The 20,000-nt window shown below is 36.1% G+C and overlaps 1 protein-coding gene across 1 annotated transcript in view; it reads left to right on the top strand.

Annotated features, from left to right (window-relative positions):
* LOC135221225 (myoferlin-like) overlaps positions 1-20,000 on the top strand; it is a 248,288-nt gene that overhangs the window by 1,431 nt on the left and 226,857 nt on the right. Inside the window, exon 2 of the mRNA XM_064259042.1 lies at positions 168-292. The gene's annotated coding sequence lies outside the window, so the exon portion shown is untranslated. The remainder of the gene's footprint in view (positions 1-167; positions 293-20,000) is intronic.

Here is a 20,000-nt window from a genome sequence, read left to right as displayed (position 1 = left end):
TATATATATATATATATTATATATAATATTATATATATATATATATATATAAGATTTAGGACGTTGTCAAAGGTGAGATTGTTATTCACCGAAAATACTGTATATTCTGTGTCGTGGAAAACTAAGACTATCTTGCGGTTTTAGAGTCATTTCGTGTATATTTCCAGAAGGTTTTATACATTGTTGGTGTAAAATTACAGTTATCATTGATACGTGAGGGAAGAAACTACATAGGCCTACGTGTTTCACCCAAGATTTACCGAGGGGTAGGAGAATCCAACATCCAGAGAAGGTAATTGTTTGCTCTGTGTTCCCTTGTTTTTAGTACTATATGCCAACGTATTATTGTTTATTCTTTAACCCCTTCATACGTTGTTACAATACTCCATATGCTTGTGTTAAAATATTTTGTCTGCCCATTTAGTCACTTTTGTAGTCTAAAGGCCTGTCCACATTAGGCAACATTGTTTGCAAACCATGTTCCCTAGTGTGGACAGGCCTCAAGTTACAGCTAGTTGACTAAAGGTACGGGCGGTGGTGGTTTTAGCCGGTATTCAAGCTGATGTATCCACATTTCCATGTTTTACACTACATCGCCTTTTATAATTGCTCAAGATTTATTATAGACAAGGGTCTTGGTAATTTTCTTGTTTTGTTCATTTAACGCATCGTTGGCCCTACGACGACAATATCGGTTCAGTGAATTAACCCGAAATCAAATTACCTAACGATATATTGTTAGATCTGGTTTTGTGGTTAAATTGCAGGACTTATTATGATGCTTAAAGTAAATTTCTTAGCTCCAATTCAGATATGAATTGGCTTTATTTTCACAGGTAACAACCAGAACGCATACCCCAGAAGTGCAATATCAAAGTACAGTAGTATACACACAATTTTATTGTTAACATGACGATATTTCTCGATATGGATAATATGTCTTTGAACTCTTCGGTGTTCATCCCATTAGGGCACAGTCGGTTCTTTCCTAGTTCCGGGGTCGTTATCTTGGACTAATTTTTCTTTGGGGTTATTATCTTTGATATTTATAGTCCATATGTTTTACTGTCATACCTAACAGGCTTGTACTAAACGCGCCTCAAAGATGAATACCTATTGGGTCAAACCTTTTGGAGGTCACTCCAAGAAAGATCCAGCACAGTGTTATCGTCAGGGAGTCCTGAGTTTTGTTGTATGTTATAGTGATATTTAGTTGTTAAGGTTTAAGTTAAGATACTCTCCAAGTTTCTGACTTTTGACTTTTGAATTGTATACGTTAAAGTTCGTTAGGTTTTTCAATATGGTATTTCAAATACGAATAATAAGTGTACTTTAAAGAACAGTGTTAATGGTTGGCTCTTTGCTTACGAATTAGTTTTCCTCCTCTGTGCTATGACAGGTTTCGGAGATCCAAGGAATATTTTTTTCCTCATTTTATGCTTTCGTCATCAGTCACCACATAGGACCACATGGACCTTGCCCTGTAGTATGTTTGCTGTTACATCACGGAAAAAAAAGTAATACAATCCCTGGAGTAAATATTTTGATCTAATTTCCATTAAAAAACTGCTATGATTTGACAAGACATGCACAAGCACATAAATACAGAGAGGAAAATTAACTTTTTTTTTTTTTTTTTGTAACGTGACATACTGACGGCTGACGATTAGTAGACGGCCGACCAGTAATGATTTCGTTAATCTCTGTCTTTTTAAAGGGAAACAGGAATGCCTTGGCACAGAGATTGAGTTCCGGGGTTGAGGTAGGAGAGGAAATCAAGATAGGGTGTTGAGGACAAGACATTTACTCTCTCTCTCTCTCTCTCTCTCTCTCTCTAATCCCAGATAACTCGCATCAATCAGTCAACTCTCTCATTGTTTACGTTTTCCTTACCAAGTTTTCAAACGTCTATTACTGTACTTGTCACGTGATGTCCCACGCTGATGATAGTGGGTCCTGAGTTAACTTAGAATCAAATGTCCCTTCATCGTACACTGGGCTGCTTAACCTAATTTGCACGTTACACTTGTACTAGAACTCCTGCTCTAACAGCTATAGGGTTGCAGCTTGACTAATAATGCTGAGACCTTTAATTGCTCCTCGCACCTTATTAAGTTCAACGCATCGCCTATATCCTCTGCATTTCCCTTCTGTAGATTTCATCTTAAGCATTGCCATATACGTATAACTTTTTCCCTCGTACTTTCAAACTTGTCTCATAATAAACTTTTGATCCACATACCCCTGTCAAATGTCGTGCTTTCATGGTCAAAATACTATTGTACGCCTGCCTTGTTATACCGAGTAACGTTGTCTCAAATTTAATTAAAATTTACCTTGATCACATTCTCTCTCTCTCTCTCTCTCTCTCTCTCTCTCTCCACACCCACAAAACATGAGTATATATACATGCCAGCACACATACATACATACTAATATATATATATATATATATATATATATATATATATATATATATTTATATATATATATATATATATATCTATATATATATATATATATATATATATATATATATATATATATATATATATATATAGTATGCGTGTGTATGTATATATATGTATGTATGTATCATGGAGCACCGAAATAAGAAATGGAGGATGAGAGACGTTGGAACATCGTTTCTGGTCAAGTCAAATGTTTCATGTGAGGGGTGTCAAGCAGTTGATGTTTGCTGATGACTACTTGGAGACTGGAAAAGACTCAGACTTGTTTTACAAGAGGAGAAAGTTTGACATGAATTTTAACAAGAGCAATTTATTGATGGCGAATGTGAGCCAGTGAGATAAATATAAGAAAATCAGTATTTATGTAAAAGAAGACAAACTCATATAGATATTTAGGAGCAATGTGAGAGGGAAAATAATGAAGGCAGCTAATCACTGCAAATGCAGCGATAGAAAATAGTAAATGTTAGTGAAAACATTGACAGCGAAAGCCAAATAGTTTTATATAAACTTAAGTGCGGATGTCAAATGCAAATCTAAAGATGGATAATGTGTAGTTAGAGGAGTTGAAAGAGCGAGAAATGTAACCACAAAGGTCATGTTGTAAAAATGATACCTAAGATTGCTGTGTGTTTGAAGGTGGTTTACTTGCATAAAGTTGTGTTAGTTAATGAAAAATATTATTCTATAGACGTGGGACAGACTTAGGTAGCTGAAGTGATGACGGGAAGGGTTCTAGTTGATGACCTACAGGCATATAGTACTGTAAAGCAGTGGGTGAAGAGGCTTTCTGCATAGGAGATTTATCCGATTCAGCAGTGGAAGGATTAATAAGATAGTGATTTTACCTCTTATTGTCTTGTGGAGCCATTCCGTACAGGGATTGCGGGAATTTAAATAATTTCTCGGAATTTTTCTGGTTTCCCTTTGGCTTCGCGTTACTCCGCTTCAGAGCTTCTTAGGTTAAAACAAATGAATAAGATGAAAGCGCCTGAACGAACCCGGATTAGTGAAGGACCTCACTCGATGCGCTGATGTAAACAAACAAGTGTTTATCCCTCATTACCTAAACCTTGTTGGACAGTCTCTCTCTCCTCTCTCTCTCTCTCTCTCTCTCTCTCTCTCTCTCTCTCTATGCCTTTTCCTTTTTGTATATATAATACCAAAAGCCTCAAATTTACAGAAAGAAGAGGATGGATTTGTCAATCAGTATGGTTGGAAGTGGCATATGAATATGCAAATGTTATGATAGCTTTGATCTTAAAAATTTTACAATAATCCAAGTGTTAAAATTAAATTTGAAATTCACAGTCATTTGTTTAGCATAAATTCTTTGATGTGAAGAAGTTATATTGAGATTGAAAATTTCATTCGTTTCTATTATTATCGTGAATCCTGAGTAAATGAGCTCTGACCTCTTCCATTCCTCTTCGAAGTTTTACCGAAATATCCCCTACGTAGGTCTTTGACCAGATAAGTGATTATTTGTACCCTGTGGGTGCCAAGAGCAAAGGACCAGCCAAGCAACTGTTTACGGGCTGATGACTCACACTCCTTGAATGTTGTCTGAGTATGTCTTCCCATTTATTCTTTACCGTGAGATTTTCACAGTCCGAAAGAAAAATTGTCAATGCTTTGTATAGGAATCATTTAGTCTTTGTGGAATGGTTTTCATAGTCAAACATGATAAAATCGGCACCTTTCATTGGCAATTAAGTATTCGTGTTTTGATAAGAGTATCCCGTCATTGAAATGATGTCAGTTGATAAGCTTTGGAAAAGGGGAAACATTGTTTAATTGGTGGGTGGAAGCGGTGCCCGGTTAAAAAACTGCCTCACGTGTTCTTGGCCATGATCTGGAATTCCGAGTTAAAAGACCTTCTCAAGAATTTGCCAGTTTTCTTTTAGTCCTTGTCTTATTTTGGTGTTTGTGGTTTTGTTAGGCTTGTTCTAAAAATATACATATTTTAAATTTTGATCATATATGTCAAATTGGCACTGTAACATCATAGCGCATTTACTGCTTTCGAGTATGTATAGTGCACAATCATATATCTTACTGACCTCCTCCCGACAATTTATTTCTCTGACTTGCAAATAACGCCAATCCTTTAGTAATCCCCTTTCGGCCCGTATGATAGGGTGTAGCCATTGTGCTTGAAGTACCTTCGCACATGAACAGTAACTTCAGTTTATTATTAAAAATGTAAAAAGAAATCATTTTTTTTCTTTTCTAGATAAAATACTTGTCGCACTTTTAATCGTTTCAGTCTCTCATCTCAATTTGCACATTTTTTTCACTGCGGGTTTATCCTCAATCGCAGGTGTTCCTTGCCAAGAGGTTATAATAATAATAATAATAATATATATATAATAATAATTCGTTGAGGTAAGGTTTCTCTGGGAAATAAAAGTTGCATTAAAGAAATTCGTCTGGGCATTGCTTCTATTATCACAGACATCATCCAGTCCAGTAAGTTCTATACAACATACACGAAGTCAAAATTTCATTGATTGGTTCAATGAATGAAATCCCATTCCAACAGAAGGGTAACAGTCCTCTCCCTTCTCGGCCACGAAAAGGCCCGTGAATGGCGCTACTCTCCGCTGCTGTCTCCTGAACCAGTACTGTGATTTTCAACCTGATTCCTCAGATATCCTAAATGGTTTTATTTCTTTCAATTACATCAAGGGATCGTGCAAGTCATGTCTGATTCCTTGCCCGTAGAGGGGCGGGGGGGGGGGGGGGGGGGGGGGGGGGGGTGGGGGGGAATAGTATCGTCATTGGCACCTCATGCGGTACACTGTAGGCGCTACTAAGGGCTCTTATACACGATATTTGGCTAAGTATGGTTTCAAAGCACATTACCGAAGCTGCGTTCGGAAATGTTCGTGTAGACAGAAACGCTGAACCACCTACACTTCCTGAGCAGCTACGATTGAGCTTCGATACCATACCTCGACACTGATCGGCAAAACCAAGATAAACCTTGCCCAAAACCATACTTGCCCACGTATCGTGTAAAAGAACCCTTAAGGTTCTTTGAAGCGTTCCCTCGGTCCCTAGTTGCAACCCCCTTTCATCCCTTTTACTCTACCTCTATTCATATTGCCTTTCTTCCATCTTTCTCGGCTCGGCCATCGCGGAACCAGAGGAATTTATTTCTGGTGATAGAAAGTCATTTCTCGATATAATGTGGTTCGGATCCCACAATAAACTGTAGGTCCCGTTGCTAGGTAGTCAATTGGTTTATAGCCACGTAAAAATATCTGAATCCTTTGGGCCAGCCTTAGGAGAGCTGTTAATCAGCTCAGTGGTCTGGTAAAACTATGATATACTTAACTTTTCTTTCATCTTGCTATCCACCTTTTCCTAACAATTGTTCCATAATGCAACTGAGAGGTTTTCCTTCTGTTCATAGGTCCCAGCGCTTGGTATTTGACCTAAATTCTATATTCTATGTGCGATTCCCTTATTTGTTCGCATCTTGCATTTTCACAACCACTCGAACAAGTCCAGATTGATAACAGTATAATCTTGGTCGAGCTGCTTAAATAAAAACACCAAATGTATACTTTAAATTAATGACTGGACTTGCAGAAATATTGGAAACCAGTTAGGTTGGGAAGGTCAAAGCTTAGATTGAAGAGCGTTCATATGTAACTTCATTTGTAGAAATTTACTTATGAATTATGAAACAAGCAGGCCTATGTACTTGAAAGAGATGATGTAGCAAGTCACGCGGCAGAAGCCAGGTATATCTTAATTACCAAACCAGTTGTATACACTTAAGGTTTTGTTACTTGGGCACATTTTCTGGCGTCTTTTTGCATCATGCCAGAGTTGACTTAAAGCAGCCAACATTGGCATCAAAGGTGAAGTCAGCTTGGGGTCAAAGATCTGCACCTTCTCAAGGAACTAGTTTGTTTGTTCCTGACAAGTCATTTGTCGTAGTACGATATTTATCAGCGTTAAGATGGGCTAGGATCAGAGCGTGCGAGTTATAACATCTTTAAACCATGCCTACCGAAATATGACGATCGTTTTACAAACTTGAAGTTTTAATTGGTAAACTTTTTTACCAAATGGTTATTCTTACTCGCACCACTTGGTTAAATATGGCTACCCGAAAAATATTTCGCTTTCATGAGAAAAAACACTCTGAGAGATGAAAACTTGATTAAATAAGATTTTTGTTGTGAAAGATCCGATGTGATGAACGGAAGGAACTGTCTGGTCAACACTTTTCTTGTCAGGAAGATTTAATACCCTTTGGCTTAATTAAGGCAATAGTTACTGGAATAACCATTGTAACTTTCTGTAGTAAATGTCGAAGCCCCGTATCCTACTAAATCATCGTTTTTCATTTTGTTTTTCCTCAAGCTTACCGAAGAACCGAAGTCCGTTTGGTACGATAACCAGAATTAATAGGAACATTTCATCTAATGATCATTTGCTTTTTTGCACGCTAGTTAGGCAGCAGTGTTGTAGGTGTATCTTCCACCGTTCCTAAATCATAACGAATGTGTGTATATATATATATGTTATATATATATATAATATATATTATATATATATATGTATATATATATATATATATATATATTATAATATATATATATATATACACACACATATATATATACTCACCCGCCACCCCACCGACACAATATATATCATATATATAATATATATATATATATATATATATATATATATATATATATATATATATATATATATATATATATTGTGTGGGTGGGGTGGGGAGCGAGTGAGTAAATGGATGTGTCTGGCGTGGAGGGTACATTGCCTGTTATTTTGCATGAGAATATAATAATGAAGCGCTTATGTATCGATAAAAATGAAACGTCTTCCTACCGCTTTATTAAATTGAAACCTCGCGGTTCTTCTCTGCAACGAATATATAAATTTTACTCAAATGATTTTACCACTACTGGTAATTGCTGATATGTTGTAACCTAAAGTTAATCCATTTACCATTATTTATGACCCAATTCACCCCAGGAGACTGAATGTCCGCCTGGTATTCTACCACAATAATGAGCCAAATCTTGGACTTGGCATGAGTCGGCTGGCACAGCATGCCATGGGGATGTACCCCGCCCTCTTGACGAGTCTGAGAGCTGGGCGTGTGGCACCAGGGTTAGGTAGGGGTAAGGATCGAGTGTCAGAACGAGGTCTCTCATTGCATTTGATAACTGGCGAATAAGCTGGGTGATAAGGGCGTCAGTGCCTAAGGATTCTCTCAAGCATGGGATGGTGGTGGTGAGGCTTTGGTCCATTTTATTCCTGTTGAGACGAGGTCTTTGGACCTTGTGTGTCTCTATCCTGGTGGCTCTTTGACTTGAATGTGCCAGCATAGTGTGCTTGGGTGCGGGAGAAGGCGGAAGTCACTTGCTTTTGAAATGAGCCTTACGGCTGCTTCATTTTTGTATAAACGAGATCAAAAGTCAGTCTTGTCATACCAGATGTTACTAGTTAAAAAAAAAAAAACTCGGGAACAATGAGAGCCGCTTGTCTTTAAATGTATACTTGCATGCGACTTGTCAGTGATAGGATAATATTTTTCTTTAATTCAGATGTTTTATACTTTTATGGGGATTGGTGATACACAGTTAGAAGGACATAGCTCACGTTACATTTCATTCTTCTGTATATGCAAGATGTAGCGGACAATTGAGCACTTTACAGACCTCTCCCTCCACAGGAAGGGTGACGTAAGGGAGATAAAAAGTTATCCCGTTAATGACGCCTTGTTCGTGCTGTTGGTACGTTGGAGGCAAATGATGATGATTCTTTAGGTCACCTGTTGGACCAGTATAATTATTGGTATGTAACTCAATCCATCTTGGGAGATTACGATGAAAACGATACGTTTTTAGCCATGGTAAAAGGAACAACCGATGGAGGAATCTTTCTGTCCAAATTTCAAGCTAAAACGTGTTTAGATTTTATATTTCATAAGATATTACTTAGAATTTGTTCCTTCTTCGCAAAATGCCTGGCACTTCTGTTTTGCTGCCCTTTGTCATTGTTATTTTTAGGGATACGTATGCTCGAAAATTTGATGTTGGCGTTTCCAGAACATATTGACCGTGAAATCTTTTGTTTGCAGGTTTAGCCCTGTTTTGATATTCATGAGTCGCTCGTATGCAGCCACTCGCACAAACCATTTTTTATTTCACGATCAGTGTTGATATTTAAAGAACGGCCAAGGACTCGTTACAGGAGGCTATAGAAATTTGCTAATGGTGTAACAAATATGTTGCAATTTTTAAACTAGTACCTTTAGTGCCTTATGCCAAGTTAGTTGTAGTTCATTTCTTTCAAGGATTAAGTCATAGTTTGATTCCTGAATATGATGTCTGTGGTAATCTACTGATTACATTATGTACTGTTTCTGTGAGGTTTCACTTGTTTATTATGAGGTTTTTTAACTTTTGCTGGGCAAAGGTTATTTCCGTCGAATACATTGATAAAGATTTATTTATAAACATGGAATCGAGCTCGCTCATTAATATTTTGTGACTTTAATTTTTTATAGACTAATGACGATTAAACCGTGAATAATATTTCGAGTTCAGTGATTCAATACTGAGCTAAGGGGCTATGGTGGAGGTGTGCTCTTTGTTGAGTGGTCTAATAACTTTAGTCCTTTCCCAGACACAGGGTTCCAGTAGATGGGATGTGTGAGCCAGTCTTCAGAAATACATAATTTAGGTTTCAACAGCATTACGGCAATCCATTCTTTCTAAATGGCCAGATCATCTCATAGTACCAGATCCATTTTACTACTCCCAGTATCGCTACAGTAGTCATCTTGTCAGTTCTTTTAATGCCACAGAAACTACACAAACAGCTCATCTCATCACCTGAATTATTTTGTATTTTGTATACTACATTTTCAACTCGGCATCCGCACTGCACTTCCATTAAGGAGAGTTGGCTCAACAGTCACCATAAATTCCCAGCTACGTTTCGATAGACAAGTCTCTTCCCTGTCAATTATGCTCTCTCCCTGCCACCTTTCTTGTTTTACTTATTCAATGATTCACTTTTTCAGTCTTCCTACCTTTTTCTTTTATATTAACATCCAAGTATTCGTATGAATCAACTGTTGCCACTCATTCTCCATCAGTATTAACATTCACTGCTTCTTCTGTTTCAATTTATCCACAACCAAATTCTTGCTCGAATTTACCTGTTATATATATATATATATATATAGATATATATATATATATATATATATATATATATATATATATGTGTGTGTGTGTATGTATATATATATATATATATATATATATATATATATATATATATATATATATATATATATATATATATATTATATATATATATATATACATACATACATACATACACGGTATACCACGATCAGTTTGCCCAAATATGCTATTTTCGGTAGATATACTATTAAAGGAGCCGTTCTTCCTCTGTTTTAAAAACAGTAATGACCCAGTTGCAGGATTGCCTCAGCTCGCCAACCTCTTAAGAAAAATCGTTGGTGTGAAACACTCAAGGTTGCTGCTTCTCTCTGAAATGGAAAGTAGTAGTCACGAGGAAATGATAGCCGTGACCCCATGCACTTCCTCCCATAATAACAATAGAGGAAGGTTACATCTCTCATTTTCTTTGGAAAGTGCTGACATGACTTGGGGACCTTTTTTTTTTTTCTTAGAATCCAACTGCTCTTCGTGTATTTAAATATTATGCTAACATTTTTCCTCCTTTTTTTTTTAACGTGGGAAGATCTTGATTATTGAATTTAACTAGAGTCTAATAGCTTGGTCGTCTTCGTGATTTGTCCATCGTTGCATTTTCTCCAGAATTGTTAACAAGAGCCGAAAGATTTATAATCTAAGTTTTTCGTTCTGGGAAGTAGAAATTTGATCAGAAGTCTTTGGGCATAGTCATTCTACAGAGACGGCATTGTTACTTATTGAACATTGACGGGGGATTGTTTCTGGAAGAAACATTTGAGCAGATCTGGTATAAACTCTGGGAGGAATTGAATTTTTATTCAGAATTTAAGCAATTTCTTTAAATTCACAGCAACTTATTTATTAAGAGATAACAGTACAGCACGATAGTACACACTTCAGATTCAAACGCACTGAGTTAACATTTTTCGAGAGTATTACACATTCAGTCTCTTAAGCCGGAGCAAGTATACCCATATACCATCATGGGTAGAACGGTAGTTGTATGGACTGTTAAATTCAAGTTATTTGTGGGCAAGGCAAACCAAATCCCTATCACGAAGCCGACTGAGTAGTAATGAATGTCGATGCGTCCGGGATTCGAAAAAAAGGAAAAAAGGTTTAGGGAAGTGATATGAGCATTTTCGCTTTTTTACAAAGTTATTTATATTGCTATCCATTTATTTATTGATGTGTTCTTTTTCGAATAATTATTTTGTTTCTGTATTTTCTGTTATCTTCTGTAACTTATTTCAAATGAATACCATAGTCTTTGTAAGCATGAATTTCAAATTAGTTGACCTTGTGGGGTTGTTCCATACGAATGTGACTTTTATCTTATCAGTGATAATGATAAATATTAATTAAGAACGTTAAATTTTATTAGCAGAGGCCACCACTCCTAGTAGCTAGTCTGCCGATGTAGGTGTAATAGTACACGTCTACACCGGCAAGTCAGGAGCCACTCATTGAAGATTAGTGGGCTGACTTTTGTATTCATGTTTCAAGGGACTTGAAATCTTCCAAGTCAGTGAATCCAAGGAATATGAGATTGACAACCAAATATCTTGGTAAAGTCCATGCTTAATGAAAGAATTCATAGAGGGATGCTGCCATCAGTGCACTTCACGCGGGGAACTGTGGGCTTTACTTCGCAGCGTCCCTTCGACCCCTAACTGCAACCCCTTTTATTCGGTTTACTAGAGCTCCCTTCATATGAGATATCTTTCTTCCATGTTACCTTCCATCCTTTAATAATAATTGTTTCATAGAACAGCTGCGAGGTTTTCATCCTGTTACACCTTTCAATCCTTCGTTACTCTCATATTCTCATAGTTCCAGTGCTTTGCTTTGGCTGTAAGTTTATATTCCCGTTCGATAATGAAAGAAAGAGAAGGAATGGAAAGAAAACTTGCCCTGTCTAAGTCATCAAATCAGAAATTTTCACTTTAGATTACTTGAATTAAATGACATTCTAGCCCGGGATATATACGCCTTCGAATTTTTAGGAAAACCACAATCGCGTAAAATGGAAGTTTGGTTTAGATAGACTTTTCGTCTTTTGGGGTTTTGTGTATATATCACGGCTGTTGCGCTTTATTTTTTCATAGATTTTCTTTTATTGAATTTCACGACCTTTTTTATGTGATAGACAAATGCCTTTTATATATATATATATATATATATATATATATATATATATATATATATTATATATATATATATATATATATAAGAGAGAGAGAGAGCACGGGACTCTCTCTCTCTCTCTCTCTCTCTCTCTTTCCTTTTGAAGCCCTCTCATCGCTGGCCCCCTACCACACAAACAACTACATCTCACAAAGTCTACCTCACGTCAAGGGCCCAGATAAGAACTCGCCTTCCCTCTCTCCCTACGCCCTTTCCCCCTCTAGCTGTAACTCTTCTCACATCACCCCCGCTTGAGCGCCCACAGAGTCTTCGTCCGAACTTGGGCTGGTCCTTGCGCGGTTATGAGTTAGCAAGACGTTATTGTTCATGTGCATTCACTACTCACGCATCTCCGTGTGATTAACGATTGAGTGGTTATTTCTTGACCTTCGTCTTCGGAGAATTCTTTGAGAAAGCAAATATAGTCTGTGCCTCGAGTAATACTCGCTTGCTTCTGTGGGTTATTTTTCTAGCGCTATAAAAATTATTAATACGCACTGAATTCGTTCAAAAGAAGATAATAAGGTTTATATTTATCTTGCATTACAACTGGCAGAATTACATCCCAAAAATGAAAAAATGATAATAATATTAAAAAGAATTGTCCTACTTCCCTTGTGAATTGAGCCAATGGATACGACTCGCTGAACACAGTTCCGCATTCTGGCAGCTCCCATTCTGAGCTACGTCAGAGACTGTTTGGAGAGTGATAGAACGAAGTTTTAATTCCTCTCGAATAAGCATTTGACATTCCAAGCTCTCGTTGAATTTCATTCTAACTCCGGCAGAGCAATTGTGTCCAAATGATTAGCGTGCAAGTTAGTGAAAGTAGTAATTACTGAACTGAAATAAAGATGAAAGAATATTCTGACGGTTTCCTGTCTCGTCAGTGGCTCCACCCACGCACAGCCTTTTCCCTCCCACACCGAGATGAGTGTTGCCACAACCACTTGGCATTTTGGTCCGTCGGTTGTTCACCTTACGCGTAGAGAAGTGTCGGGAACTGATGGAGAAGTAAATTGGAGAATACTGAAGTCTTGAGGGCAGAGAGAGGAATTATGTATAATATAATATATATATATATATATATATATATATTATATTTATATATAATTTTAATATATATATATATTATTATTATATTATTATATATATTAATATATCTATATAGTATTACTATATATATATATTATTATAAACATATATATATATATATATATATAATATATTAATAAAATATATAATCTAACAGGACCTCATTAAAACTGGGTGGTATCTACTGGAGATATTTATTTGAGAAAAATTACAAGCTTTCTAGGGCTGACAGCCCTCATTGTCAAGTATCCGCAGAATGACCTGAAACGTAGTCCAGCTGTATAGTATCCGCCGAATGACCTGAAATGTAGTCCAGCTGTATAGTATCCGCCGAATGACCTGAAATGTAGTCCAGCTGTATATTATCCGCAGAATGACCTGAAACGTAGTCCAGCTGTATAGTATCCGCAGAATGACCTGAAATGTAGTCCAGCTGTATTTCTATGTGTGTGGGAAGTGGATTAAAGCTCTTGTTTTTCCAATTCTGTGTGCTAGCTTCTTTAGATCTTTGATTTCTACAGTCAGTCTGGCCATTTTATTGGTGTTTCTGTACACAAAATTGATATTTTCCCAGCCTGTTTTATGGTCTTTTTCCCAACAGTGCTTGGCAACTAACGACGTCTGATTATAGGGCCTATGTTTTGTTTATGTTTTCCTCCTCCTTTGCAGGATTTGCCACATTCGCGGAAGTAATGCTCTTAACAGTCTAGACACACTGCCATGTATGTTCCCCTTCATACCTCTTCCCCCTCTACCGACTTTTCTAGCTAACTGTTGATGGGTGTATGCGACTGGTATCGGGTTTGTCCTGCATGGACTAGCGTGTGCTTCAGTGCACTATTGCTCACACACGCAAATGACTTGCTTTATGCATATCTCAAAGAAATAGCGCAATTGAGTCTGAGTGCTCATAACGATATCGTACAAGTTGAAACTTTTTGCAGCCAGCCCTTTCCCATACACACAGCAGACTAGTATGGGAGAACGCAAGATGCGCCGGTTATTTCTGTGTTGAAAGGAAGGCGGGACAGGCCAGTCTCGACAGGACCGGCATCAATAATCCCCATACAAGTTAAAGACTGACCGGTTTGTACCAGTCGCCACGAAATCAGCATGCCAGGTGTGTACGTGTACGTCCAGCTTAATATTGTTGCTGTCTGGAACTGCAATTATTTTCTTCCCTTCCAAATGTCCCTTTTTTATCCCTTCCCTCTCCCCAAAGTAGTTTTTTCTTGCCTTAATGTGTGCCTATTCCCACCAGTACTTAGGGTATCCTAATCTCCTAAAACTCTTCCTCGGGTATTCCAGCTCTTCATCTAAGAAATCAGGACTGCAAATCCTATAAACCTTGGTGGCCAAACCTGTCCTTACTCCCATTGTAATCTCTTTACTGTGACTATGTATGAATTGGTGTTTGTATTTTTCCTGTGCATCTTAAATTTTGAATTTTCCCCTTCCCTCTTTACCAGTACATCCAAGAAAGGAACTTCTCCCTCCATTGATATCTTGATTTGTTTATTTAGTTTGTTTTCTAAGAATTTGGGTAGTTCTTCCCTTGCTCCCTTATAAATAATTAAGATGTCATCCATGTATCTTACCAATTTGATAATGTTTCAGTTCCCTTTATTTAATTCAGCCACCTCTTCTGTTTCAAACCATTCCATGAAAATGTTAGCTAAGATAGGTGAAAGACTCGAACCCATGGCCATGCCATTTGATGTATGTAATAGTTTTCGCTTCACTTAAACATATTGATGGCCCAAACATATTGATGCTGAGGGCCACTGATAACAGGTTTATCAAAATGTCATGATCCAAGTCACATGTGTAAACCCATTCCTCCATATTCATTTTTATTATTTCCATCATCTTCTTACTGGTACGTTGGTAAACAAGGAAGTTACTTCCAAACTTGCAAATTTACAACTTTTATGTTAATTTTAGATAATTCATCTATAAGGTTTATGTTATGTTTTAGATGCCCTTCAGATACTAAACCCACCCATTTCCCATTATGTTGGAAAGTAATTTCTCCAGTCTCCTCTGCGGTGATTTCATCGATGCCACAATTGGTCTTAGCAGTTTTTCTATTCCTTATGTCTTCCTTCAAGATCTCTTCTACAAGCAGTTTCTTTATTCCTTATGTCTTCCTTCAAGATGTCTTCTACAAAAACAGGAGACGGATATTCATCATTATCTCTTTTATCTTATCCAGCAATTTTGGTGCCACGCAGTTCGTTATACATATCTTAAGGAACCAGATTATGTTGCCTGTCACCGGCTATCCTTCTCACTTTCTCATTGAAATGTGTAGAGGCTTAAAGGAATTCGACAAGAAAAATGGGAGTGAAGCAGCTTTCTGCAGGGGGACCAGTGGGCGGGGTTTAAGTTGAACAGTTTTGTGTTTCCGGATAGGTTACGTAAGGCCAGTTATAGACTAAGCAAATATAAGGACAAAAAGATTTGCAAGGCAGACAAAGGGGGTGCTGCTACTACTAATGGATTCCATAGTTTATGAAATGGATTCCATAGATTATGGAAAAAAGTTAGAACAATTGTTAAATGATGAAAACATATGAGGCTTGCAATAAAAAGCCAGAGAGGGTGGTTACAATGCAATTTTGAAAAAAAAAACTATGGGAAACTTTGACAAAAATCCAGGATAAAACTAAAAGACAAGAATTAGAATATAGAGTAAAGAATTAGATCATAGAGTAAAATCAGGGGAAAGTCCAGAGATCCCATATATTTATGGTTGTCCAAAGATGCACAAGGAAGGGTGCCTGCTAAGATTGATCGTGACATGGACGAGATCACTGCAGATGAGCTGGAGACATTTTTTTCCAACGTAATGGGAAAATGGGTGGGTTTATATCAGAAGGGCATCTAAAAACATAACATGAACCTTGTAGATGATTTATCAGAAACTAACGTGAGGGATTGTAAATTTGCGATTTGGATGTAACTTCCCAGTTTACCAACTTACCAGTGAAGATGATGATGGAAGTAGTAAAAAAATGTGGAAGAAGGGATTTACACATAACGTTTTGATCAATATTTTGTTAGCGGCCCTCAGTGTCTATGTGTTTAAAGGTGAACTTAGGTTGCATTTTAGCTGTTCCATATGTAGTATTATTCTATTTAAGTACCCCTGGTGAAAAATTTTTTTTGAAAGGGGCATTTTCTTATTTTTCACAACCAATTTTCTATTGCACCATGGGTGCCGCCATTTTGTGTGGCTCATCTGTTATGCGTGACGTCATGTAGCGGTCGGCTCAGACAGGCAGAACTATTGGATATCCTTTTTGGTTTGTATTTGTCAGCTGAAAATATATGATTGAAATGGTAAATAAAGAAGTAGCCTGAAGTATGCATAGTTAGGCTTATACAGCCCTAAATTCTAAAACCCCATTAATTAAACTAGTTAAAAAGGATTAAGTGAAGGTCCTCACCAATTCATGGACAATACACACACACGTTTAGAAAACTGCCATTCACCCCATCGGACCGCGCACTTGACAATTGACAAGAATAAATTTCAATTCAAATGCATACAAGTGGAGGCACCATAGTATAGATAGCGGTAGATAGCCGCCCTATCTTCCGGTGGTCTGTTCAGAGGGAAATTAAGCTCCCAAAGCATTATATAAATAAATTTCATAGCCATACCTAATACCCTGCTCCTAATGTCATATTTTAAATCTGTTGGCAAGAAATGGTCCGAACAGACGATGGTTTGTGTCGTAGGTTGAAAGATTTTATGCTGATATCCTCCTTCAAAGAGCCATCAGCCAGCGGCTTGATTTCTCTCTATTTGACGGAATCCTTTGGAACGATATGCCTCTTGGACACTTGCCAGAAGTATTGGCACAACCAAACGCCATACAAGTTGGCATAATTGACGCTATTTGAATGACAATTAACCTAAAAAACGAGGACAATACCGAGGACGAATACTCAACAATACGCATGCTTCGCTGCTCTTGTTATTGAGGCGACCGTGGCACCATATCATCGATACTAATCCGCCATATGGCAACATGGTCGAATCTAGGAGAAATAGCACTCTCCATTGAATCACCTCGGCGCTACTTTGAGCATTGGCTCATTTTTTAGCTCATAAAAGTTCTGTTTGGCGAAATTTAATGGCTATTAACCATAAGTTCTCCTTTAAGTAGAGCAGAAACTGTTACATACAAAAAAAGGCATGACCATGAGTTTGAGTCTTTTGCTTATCTTAGCTAACATTTTTATGGAATGGTGTGAAACAGAAGAGATGCCTAAATTAAACAAAGGGAACTTGAACATCATCAAATTGGTAAGACATGTGGATGACATCTTGATTACTTACAAAAAAGAAAGGGAAGAACTACACAAGTTCCTAGAAAATAAATAAAGTAAATGAACAAATCAAGTTCACTATAAGAAAAGGAGGCAGAAATTCATTTCTTGGGTGTACTGGTAAAGAGAGGAGGAGAAATTTTTAAATTTAAGATACCCAGGAAAAACACACACACCAATTCATACATACACATGTTCTCCAGTCAATGGAAAGAAATTAAAATGGGAGTAATGACAGGTTTGGCCATCAGAGCTTATTTGCAGTCCTGAATTCTCAGATGAAGAGCTGGAATAACTGATGGAGATTTTTAGGTCAAGAAGAAACTATTTTGGGTGAGAGGGAAGGGATAAAAAAGGAACATTTGAAAGGGAAGAAAATAATTACAGTCCCATACAATGCTATTGAGCTGGCCATACACATAGGTGACTGGCATGAACCGGTCAATTTTTAATGTGTATTGGGGCTATTGATGCCAGCTGGTCCTGCCGAGACTAGCCTGTCCCATCGTCTTTTCATCATGTTAAAATGACTAGCACGTCTGTTGCAGGTGTGGGGAAGAACTGGCTTGCCGACTCCCTAAAAGTTTCCACTCGTGTTTGTTTGCCGAGTGCGTGGGGAAGGACTGGCTGCAAAAAGTTTCATCTTGTATGATAGCAGTATGAGTACTCAGACTTGATAGCACTATTTCCTCAAGATAGTCATAGAGCAAGTAATCTTCTTGTGTGGGCAATACCCTAGCAGACTGCAGCAGGTGTTATTCCTGGCATGACAAACCTGATTCCAGTCGTTTACGTATATGACCTGCTTTTACACCCATCAACAGGAATCTAGATAGTTTAAAGTTGAGAGACAGTTACAAAAACACTATTAGGTTAGAAAAAAAGTCGGTAGAGGGGGAAGAGGTAAGAGGGAGGTATAGTAGTACATGGCAGCGTGTCTAGACTATTAAGAGTGTTACTGCGATGAAAGCGGCAAATCCTTCAAAGAACGGGGCAAACAACATAAACAAAACAAAATAGGTAATACAATTAGACATCGGAAGTTGCCAAGCATTGTTGGGGAAAAAATGCGAAATAGATGAAGAAAATATGAATTGTTGTACAGGAACACAAACAAAATGGCCAGACTGATTGTACAGAATACCTTCATAGCATGCACAAACAATGTTTTGGCAGGCAACACTGGAAACAGATTTGAAGACAACCTATCAAGAAATATCGTATACTCTACAATAGAAAAGAAATGCAAAAACACAAGAGGCCACATGGAAATTCCAATCCTGGAATGAGCCACAGGCAGAGAAAGACCAAGGTCACAAGGGCAGGGCCACACAGGAGAAGGAGGGTAATCAAAGGACTAGAGAAGCCAGCAGACGAAATTGAAAAAAATAGTTGGCTTTAATCCACTCTCCCCACACATAAATGCAGCTGGACTATGTTTCCGGTCATTCTACGGATACTTGACAATGAGGACTGTTAGTCCTAGAAAGCTTGTAACTTTTCTCAAATGAATATCTCCGCTAGCTACCATCCTATTTTAATGAGGTCCTGTTAATGCACAGAACAACTGTGTAAGTGATAAAGTTTATATTTATACATATATAGATATATATATATATATATATATATATATATATATTATATAGATATATATATATATATATATAGTATACATAATATATATATATATATATATTATATATATCTATATACTGAATATATATAGTTAAATTAATAAATATTAAGATTATATATAGAATATATATTGATATAGATAATATACCACATGACATATAATATATATTATAAATATATATAAATATTATATATTAATATAGAGATATATATATATATGTATATAGGTGTACTTAAAATAAATATTCAATCGATTATATTATATATATATATATATATATATAGATACACATATATATATATATAGATATAGAATATAGGGATAATATATATATATATGTGTCTGTGTGTGTGTATTATATTATATATATATATATATAATATAATATATATGTATTGTATATATATAATAATATGTGTGTATAATGATTCTATATAATATATATACTATAGATATGTATAATATATACTATATATATATATATATATATATATGTTTATTATATTTTATAATATATATATTATATATATATATATATGCATAATATTAAATACTATATAGTTATATATAATGTAATATATACATATATATATATTCTACTCTAGTATATATATATACTGTGATATATTATTATATTTATTATGTATTATATTATATAACTGTATATTTATATATATTTTATATATAATATATATATATTATATATATAGATATATTATATTTATGTATGTTTATGTAAATATATACATATCTAATCTATATATATCTATTATTAATTATATATATATTATATATATATTTATATATATAATATATTATATATATTTTTATTTATATATATATATATATAATTATATATATATATATATAGATATATTATATATATAATAATAGATATATATATATGTGTGTGGGTGGTTTGTGTGTGTGTGTTTCGTTTGTGTGTTTTATATTTTTGTGGTATATACATACACTATATATATATATATATATATATATATATATATATATATATAT

This window comes from Macrobrachium nipponense, chromosome 2 (genome assembly GCF_015104395.2).
Source record: "Macrobrachium nipponense isolate FS-2020 chromosome 2, ASM1510439v2, whole genome shotgun sequence".
NCBI lineage: Eukaryota > Metazoa > Arthropoda > Malacostraca > Decapoda > Palaemonidae > Macrobrachium > Macrobrachium nipponense.
The sequence above is the reverse complement of the archived record's forward strand: the minus strand, read 5'-3'. Positions and strand labels throughout refer to the sequence as shown.